We start from the raw sequence: 7,893 nt of genomic DNA, 5'->3' as shown, positions 1-7,893 counted from the left end.
AGCTGGTTGACAGGACCTTTCTGCAATGAGCAATGCGTGTGTGATACAACAATCACTGATCTTTTTGTCAGCCTGTCCAACTTTTTGGACTTTTAAACCTCTGTTAGCACTGAAGTGCCTTGAGGCACATGTGTCACTGTTGGCGACACTGCAAGTCTTGCTATCAATCCCAAACCGAGTCAAAACTAAACAAATGTGTATTGGGTGGAGAGCAGCGTTTTGTTTGGACGAGCAATATGTAGCTGCATTGACAAGTATGGGCAAGTACCTATAGCCGTTGTAACAAAAGCAAAAGGGGGAAAGGGCACCCTATTCTGGGGGCGTACCAAAAGCTTACGGCACCTGGTATTCCCAGGCAGTCTCCCATCCAAGTACTAACCAGGCCCAACCCAGCTTAGCTTCCGAGATCTGACGAGATCGGGCGTGCTCAGGGTAGTATGGCCGTAAGCCAAGAAACTGCCCTCAAAATCTATTTTTGAATGTCGACAAGCTGGTTGACAGGACTTTTGTGCAATGAGCAATGCGTGTGTGATACAACAATCACTGATCTTTTTGTCAGCCTGTCAAACTCTTTGGACTTTTAAACCACTGTTAGCACTGAAGTGCCTTGAGGCACATGTGTCACTGTTGGCGACGCTGCAAATCTTGCTATCCAATCCCAACCGAGTCAAAACTAAAAAATGTGTATTGGGTGGAGAGCAGTGTTTGTTTGACGAGCAATATGTAGCTGTATTGACAAGTATGGCAAAGTACCTATAGCCGTTGTAACAAAAGCAAAAGGGGGAAAGGGCACCCTATTCTGGGGGCGTACCAAAAGCTTACGGCACCTGGTATTCCCAGCAGTCTCCCATTCAAGTACTAACCAGGCCCCAACCCAGCTTAGCTTCGAGATCTGACGAGATCGGGCGTGCTCAGGGTAGTATGGCCGTAAGCCAAGAAATTGCCCTCAAAATCAATTTTTAAATGTGACAAGCTGGTTGACAGGACCTTTCTGCAATGAGCAATGCGTGTGTGATACAACAATCACTGATCTTTTTGTCGGCCTGTCCAACTTTTTGGACTTTTTAAACCTCTGTTAGCACTGAAGTGCCTTGAGGCACATGTGTCACTGTTGGCGACACTGCAAGTCTTGCTACCAATCCCAAACCGAGTCAAAACTAAACAAATGTGTATTGGGTGGAGAGCAGCGTTTTGTTTTGGACGAGCAATATGTAGCTGCATTGACAAGTATGGCAAGTACCTATAGCCGTTGTGACAAAAGCAAAAGGGGGAAATGGCGCCCTTTTCTGGGATCGTTCAAAAGCTTACAGCACCTGGTATTCCCAGGCAGTCTCCCATCCAAGTACTAACCAGGCCCGACCCGGCTTAGCTTCCGAGATCTGACGAGATCGGGCGTGCTCGGGGTAGTATGGCCGTAAGCCAAGAAATTGCCCTCAAAATCAGATTTTTAAATGTGACAAGCTGGTTGACAGGACTTTTGTGCAATGAGCAATGCGTGTGTGATACAACAATCACTGATCTTTTTGTCAGCCTGTCAAACTCTTTGGACTTTTAAACCTCTGTTAGCACTGAAGTGCCTTGAGGCACATGTGTCACTGTTGGCGACGCTGCAAATCTTGCTATCAATCCAAACCGAGTCAAAACTAAACAAATGTGTATTGGGTGGAGAGCAGTGTTTTGTTTGGACGAGCAATATGTAGCTGTATTGACAAGTATGGCAAGTACCTATAGCCGTTGTAACAAAAGCAAAAGGGGGAAATGGCGCCCTTTTCTGGGATCATTCCAAAAGCTTACAGCACCTGGTATTCCCAGGCAGTCTCCCATCCAAGTACTAACCAGGGCCCGACCCGGCTTAGCTTCCGCGATCTGACGAGATCGGGCTTGTGCTCAGGTTAGTATGGCCGTAAGCCAAGAAATTGCCCTCAAAATCAGATTTTTAAATGTGACAAGCTGGTTTGACAGGACCTTTCTGCAATGAGCAATGCCGTGTGTGATACAACAATCACTGATCTTTTTGTCAGCCTGTCAACTCTTTGGACTTTAAACCTCTGTTAGCACTGAAGTGCCTTGAGGCACATGTGTCACTGTTGGCGACACTGCAAATCTTGCTATCAATCCCAAACCGAGTCAAAACTAAACAAATGTGTATTGGGTGGAGAGCAGCGTTTTGTTTGGACGAGCAATATGTAGCTGCATTGACAAGTATGGCAAGTACCTATAGCCGTTGTGACAAAAGCAAAAGGGGGAAATGGCGCCCTTTTCTGGGATCGTTCCAAAGCTTACAGCACCTGGTATTCCCAGGCAGTCCTCCCATCCAAGTACTAACCAGGCCCGACCCGGCTTAGCTTCCGAGATCTGACGAGATCGGGCGTGCTCAGGGTAGTATGGCCGTAAGCCAAGAAATTGCCCTCAATATCAGATTTGTAAATGGACAAGCTGGTTGACAGGACCTTTCTGCAATGAGCAATGCGTGTGTGATACAACAATCACTGATCTTTTTTGTCAGCCTGTCCAACTCTTTGGACTTTTAAACCTCTGTTAGCACTGAAGTGCCTTGAGGCACATGTGTCACTGTTGGCGACACTGCAAATCTTGCTATCAATCCCAAACCGAGTCAAAACTAAACAAATGTGTATTGGGTGGAGAGCAGTGTTTTGTTTGGACGAGCAATATGTAGCTGTATTGACAAGTATGGCAAGTAACCTATAGCCGTTGTAAAAAAAGCAAAAGGGGGAAAGGGCACCCTATTCTGGGGGCGTACCAAAAGCTTACGGCACCTGGTATTCCCAGGCAGTCTCCCATCCAAGTACTAACCAGGCCCGACCCGGCTTAGCTTCCGAGATCTGACGAGATCGGGCGTGCTCAGGGTAGTATGGCCGTAAGCCAAGAAACTGCCCTCAAAATCAGATTTTTGAATGTGACAAGCTGGTTGACAGGACTTTTGTGCAATGAGCAATGCGTTGTGTGATACAACAATCACTGATCTTTTTGTCAGCCTGTCCAACTCTTTGGACTTTTAAACCTCTGTTAGCACTGAAGTGCCTTGAGGCACATGTTTCACTGTTGGCGACACTGCAAATCTTGCTATCAATCCCCAAACCGAGTCAAAACTAAACAAATGTGTATTGGGTGGAGAGCAGTGTTTTGTTTGGACGAGCAATATGTAGCTGTATTGACAAGTATGGCAAGTACCTATAGCCGTTGTAAAAAAAGCAAAAGGGGGAAAGGGCACCCTATTCTGGGGGCGTACCAAAAGCTTACGGCACCTGGTATTCCCAGGCAGTCTCCCATCCAAGTACTAACCAGGCCCGACCCGGCTTAGCTTCCGAGATCTGACGAGATCGGGCGTGCTCAGGGTAGTATGGCCGTAAGCCAAGAAACTGCCTCAAATCAGATTTTTGAATGTGACAAGCTGGTTGACAGGACTTTTGTGCAATGAGCAATGCGTGTGTGATACAACAATCACTGATCTTTTTGTCAGCCTGTCCAACTCTTTGGACTTTTAAACCTCTGTTAGCACTGAAGTGCCTTGAGGCACATGTGTCACTGTTGGCGACACTGCAAATCTTGCTATCAATCCCAAACCGAGTCAAAACTAAACAAATGTGTATTGGGTGAAGAGCAGCGTTTTGTTTGGACGAGCAATATGTAGCTGCATTGACAAGTATGGCAAGTACCTATAGCCGTTGTAACAAAAGCAAAAGGGGGAAAGGGCACCCTATTCTGGGGGCGTACCAAAAGCTTACGGCACCTGGTATTCCCAGGCAGTCTCCCATCCAAGTACTAACCAGGCCCAACCCAGCTTAGCTTCCGAGATCTGACGAGATCGGGCGTGCTCAGGGTAGTATGCCGTAAGCCAAGAAGTTGACCTCAAAATCAGATTTTTAAATGTGACAAGCTGGTTGAAAGGACCTTTCTGCAATGAGCAATGCGTGTGTGATACAACAATCACTGATGTTTTTTGTCAGCCTGTCTAACTCTTTGGACTTTAAACCTCTGTTAGCACTGAAGTGCCTTGAGGCACATGTGTCACTGTTGGCGACACTGCAAATCTTGCTATCAATCCCAAACCGAGTCAAAACTAAACAAATGTGTATTGGGTGGAGAGCAGCATTTTGTTTGGACGAGCAATATGTAGCTGCATTGACAAGTATGGCAAGTACCTATAGCCGTTGTGACAAAAGCAAAAGGGGGGAAATGGCGCCCTTTTCTGGGATCGTTCCAAAAGCTTACAGCACCTGGTATTCCCAGGCAGTCCTCACCATCCAAGTACTAACCAGGCCCGACACGGCTTAGCTTCCGAGATCTGACGAGAATCTGGGCGTGCTCAGGGTAGTATGGCCATAAGCCAAGAAATTGCCCTCAAATCAGATTTTTAAATGTGACAAGCTGGTTGACAGGACCTTTCTGCAATGAGCAATGCCGTGTGTGATACAACAATCACTGATGTTTTTGTCAGCCTGTCTAACTCTTTGGACTTTTAAACCTCTGTTAGCACTGAAGTGCCTTGAGGCACATGTGTCACTGTTGGCGACGCTGCAAATCTTGCTATCAATCCCAAACCGAGTCAAAACTAAACAAATGTGTATTGGGTGGAGAGCAGTGTTTTGTTTGGACGAGCAATATGTAGCTGTATTGACAAGTATGGCAAGTACCTATAGCCGTTGTAACAAAAGCAAAAGGGGAAAGGGCACCCTATTCTGGGGGCGTAGCAAAAGGCTTACGGCACCTGGTATTCCCAGGCAGTCTCCCATTCAAGTACTAACCAGGCCCGACCCAGCTTAGCTTCCGAGATCCGACGAGATCGGGCGTGCTCAGGGTAGTATGCCGTAAGCCAAGAATTGCCCTCAAAATCAGATTTTTTAAATGTGACAAGCTGGTTGACAGGACCTTTCTGCAATGAGCAATGCGTGTGTGATACAACAATCACTGATCTTTTTGTCAGCCTGTCCAACTTTTTGGGACTTTTAAACCTCTGTTAGCACTGAAGTGCCTTGAGGCACATGTGTCACTGTTGGCGACACTGCAAGTCTTGCTATCAATCCCAAACCGAGTCAAAACTAAACAAATGTGTATTGGGTGGAGAGCAGCGTTTTGTTTGGACGAGCAATATGTAGCTGCATTGACAAGTATGGCAAGTACCTATAGCCGTTGTAACAAAAGCAAACGGGGGAAAGGGCACCCTATTCTGGGGGCGTACCAAAAGCTTACGGCACCTGGTATTCCAGGCAGTCTCCCATCCAAGTACTAACCAGGCCCACCCAGCTTAGCTTCCGAGATCTGACGAGATCGGGCGTGCTCAGGGTAGTATGGCCGTAAGCCAAGAAACTGCCCTCAAAATCAGATTTTTGAATGTGGACAAGCTGGTTGACAGGACTTTTGTGCAATGAGCAATGCGTGTGTGATACAACAATCACTGATCTTTTTGTCAGCCTGTCAAACTCTTTGGACTTTTAAACCACTGTTAGCACTGAGTGCCTTGAGGCACATGTGTCACTGTTGGCGACGCTGCAAATCTTGCTATCAATCCCAAACCGAGTCAAAACTAAACAAATGTGTATTGGGTGGAGAGCAGTGTTTTGTTTGGACGAGCAATATGTAGCTGTATTGACAAGTATGGCAAGTACCTATAGCCGTTGTAACAAAAGCAAAAGGGGGAAAGGGCACCCTATTCTGGGGCGTACCAAAAGCTTACGGCACCTGGTATTCCCAGGCAGTCTCCCATTCAAGTACTAACCAGGCCCAACCCAGCTTAGCTTCCGAGATCTGACGAGATCGGGCCGTGCTCAGGGTAGTATGGCCGTAAGCCAAGAAATTGCCCTCAAAATCAGATTTTTAAATGTGACAAGCTGGTTGACAGGACCTTTCTGCAATGAGCAATGCGTGTGTGATACAACAATCACTGATCTTTTTGTCGGCCTGTCCAACTTTTTGGACTTTTAAACCTCTGTTAAGCACTGAAGTGCCTTGAGGGCACATGTGTCACTGTTGGCGACACTGCAAGTCTTGCTACCAATCCCAAACCGAGTCAAACTAAACAAATGTGTATTTGGGTGGAGAGCAGCGTTTTGTTTTGGACGAGCAATATGTAGCTGCATTGACAAGTATGGCAAGTACCTATAGCCGTTGTGACAAAGCAAAAGGGGAAATGGCGCCCTTTTCTGGGATCGTTCCAAAAGCTTTACAGCACCTGGTATTCCCAGGCAGTCTCCCCATCCAAGTACTAACCAGGCCCGACCCGGCTTAGCTTCCGAGATCTGACGAGATCGGGCGTGCTCGGGGTAGTATGGCCGTAGCCAAGAAATTGCCCTCAAAATCAGATTTTTTAAATGTGACAAGCTGGTTGACAGGACTTTTGTGCAATGAGCAATGCGTGTGTGATACAACAATCACTGATCTTTTTGTCAGCCTGTCAAACTCTTTGGACTTTTAAACCTCTGTTAGCACTGAAGTTGCCTTGAGGCACATGTGTCACTGTTGGCGACGCTGCAAATCTTGCTATCAATCCCAAACCGAGTCAAAACTAAACAAATGTGTATTGGGTGGAGAGCAGTGTTTTGTTTGGACGAGCAATATGTAGCTGTATTGACAAGTATGGCAAGTACCTATAGCCGTTGTAACAAAAGCAAAAGGGGGAAATGGCGCCCTTTTCTGGGATCATTCCAAAAGCTTACAGCACCTGGTATTCCCAGGCAGTCTCCCATCCAAGTACTACCAGGCCCGACCCGGCTTAGCTTCCGCGATCTGACGAGATCGGGCGTGCTCAGGTTAGTATGGCCGTAAGCCAAGAAATTGCCCTCAAAATCAGATTTTAAATGTGACAAGCTGGTTGACAGGACCTTTCTGCAATGAGCAATGCGTGTGTGATACAACAATCACTCGATCTTTTTGTCAGCCTGTCCAACTCTTTGGACTTTAAACCTCTGTTAGCACTGAAGTGCCTTGAGGCACATGTGTCACTGTTGGCGACACTGCAAATCTTGCTATCAATCCCAAACCGAGTCAAAACTAAACAAATGTGTATTGGGTGGAGAGCAGCGTTTTGTTTGGACGAGCAATATGTAGCTGCATTGACAAGTATGGCAAGTACCTATAGCCGTGTTGTGACAAAAGCAAAAGGGGGAAATGGCGCCCTTTTCTGGGATCGTTCCAAAAGCTTACAGCACCTGGTATTCCCAGGCAGTCTCCCATCCAAGTACTAACCAGGCCCGACCCGGCTTAGCTTCCGAGATCTGACGAGATCGGGCGTGCTCAGGGTAGTATGGCCGTAAGCCAAGAAATTGCCCTCAATATCAGATTTGTAAATGTGACAAGCTGGTTGACAGGACCTTTCTGCAATGAGCAATGCGTGTGTGATACAACAATCACTGATCTTTTTGTCAGCCTGTCCAACTCTTTGGACTTTTTAAACCTCTGTTAGCACTGAAGTGCCTTGAGGCACATGTGTCACTGTTGGCGACACTGCAAATCTTGCTATCAATCCCAAACGAGTCAAAACTAAACAAATGTGTATTGGGTGGAGAGCAGTGTTTTGTTTGGACGAGCAATATGTAGCTGTATTGACAAGTATGGGCAAGTACCTATAGCCGTTGTAAAAAAAGCAAAAGGGGGAAAGGGCACCCTATTCTGGGGGCGTACCAAAAGCTTACGGCACCTGGTATTCCCCAGGCAGTCTCCCATCCAAGTACTAACCAGGCCCCGACCCGGCTTAGCTTCCGAGATCTGACGAGATCGGGGCGTGCCTCAGGGTAGTATGGCCGTAAGCCAAGAAACTGCCCTCAAAATCAGATTTTTGAATGTGACAAGCTGGTTGGACAGACTTTTGTGCAATGAGCAATGCGGTGTGTGATACAACAATCACTGATCTTTTTGTCAGCCTGTCCAACTCTTTGG

The 7,893-nt window shown here is 46.9% G+C and overlaps 1 protein-coding gene, 8 non-coding genes and 8 pseudogenes across 9 annotated transcripts in view; all 17 read right to left on the bottom strand.

The window, feature by feature from the left end:
- Positions 1–7,893, bottom strand: part of LOC133648154 (NBAS subunit of NRZ tethering complex-like) — a 279,054-nt gene that overhangs the window by 159,108 nt on the left and 112,053 nt on the right. The window lies entirely within an intron of this gene.
- Positions 331–449, bottom strand: LOC133649337 (5S ribosomal RNA). The gene has a single exon (XR_009826078.1). It is a non-coding gene; the product is annotated as a 5S ribosomal RNA (ribosomal RNA).
- Positions 816–933, bottom strand: LOC133649275 (5S ribosomal RNA; annotated as a pseudogene).
- LOC133649239 (5S ribosomal RNA) lies at positions 1,302–1,420 on the bottom strand. Its single transcript, XR_009825996.1, has one exon. It is a non-coding gene; the product is annotated as a 5S ribosomal RNA (ribosomal RNA).
- On the bottom strand, positions 1,788–1,909 carry LOC133649273 (5S ribosomal RNA; annotated as a pseudogene).
- LOC133649261 (5S ribosomal RNA) lies at positions 2,277–2,396 on the bottom strand. Its single transcript, XR_009826018.1, has one exon. It is a non-coding gene; the product is annotated as a 5S ribosomal RNA (ribosomal RNA).
- On the bottom strand, positions 2,766–2,884 carry LOC133649301 (5S ribosomal RNA). Its single transcript, XR_009826044.1, has one exon. It is a non-coding gene; the product is annotated as a 5S ribosomal RNA (ribosomal RNA).
- LOC133649300 (5S ribosomal RNA) lies at positions 3,255–3,373 on the bottom strand. The gene has a single exon (XR_009826043.1). It is a non-coding gene; the product is annotated as a 5S ribosomal RNA (ribosomal RNA).
- Positions 3,740–3,857, bottom strand: LOC133649254 (5S ribosomal RNA). Its single transcript, XR_009826011.1, has one exon. It is a non-coding gene; the product is annotated as a 5S ribosomal RNA (ribosomal RNA).
- On the bottom strand, positions 4,227–4,349 carry LOC133649276 (5S ribosomal RNA; annotated as a pseudogene).
- Positions 4,718–4,835, bottom strand: LOC133649265 (5S ribosomal RNA; annotated as a pseudogene).
- LOC133649267 (5S ribosomal RNA) lies at positions 5,205–5,321 on the bottom strand (annotated as a pseudogene).
- Positions 5,689–5,808, bottom strand: LOC133649249 (5S ribosomal RNA). Its single transcript, XR_009826006.1, has one exon. It is a non-coding gene; the product is annotated as a 5S ribosomal RNA (ribosomal RNA).
- Positions 6,179–6,298, bottom strand: LOC133649272 (5S ribosomal RNA; annotated as a pseudogene).
- Positions 6,668–6,785, bottom strand: LOC133649269 (5S ribosomal RNA; annotated as a pseudogene).
- On the bottom strand, positions 7,155–7,273 carry LOC133649336 (5S ribosomal RNA). The gene has a single exon (XR_009826077.1). It is a non-coding gene; the product is annotated as a 5S ribosomal RNA (ribosomal RNA).
- Positions 7,643–7,765, bottom strand: LOC133649271 (5S ribosomal RNA; annotated as a pseudogene).

This window comes from Entelurus aequoreus, linkage group LG04, assembly GCF_033978785.1.
Source record: "Entelurus aequoreus isolate RoL-2023_Sb linkage group LG04, RoL_Eaeq_v1.1, whole genome shotgun sequence".
NCBI lineage: Eukaryota > Metazoa > Chordata > Actinopteri > Syngnathiformes > Syngnathidae > Entelurus > Entelurus aequoreus.
This window is presented reverse-complemented; position numbering and strand designations above follow the sequence as displayed.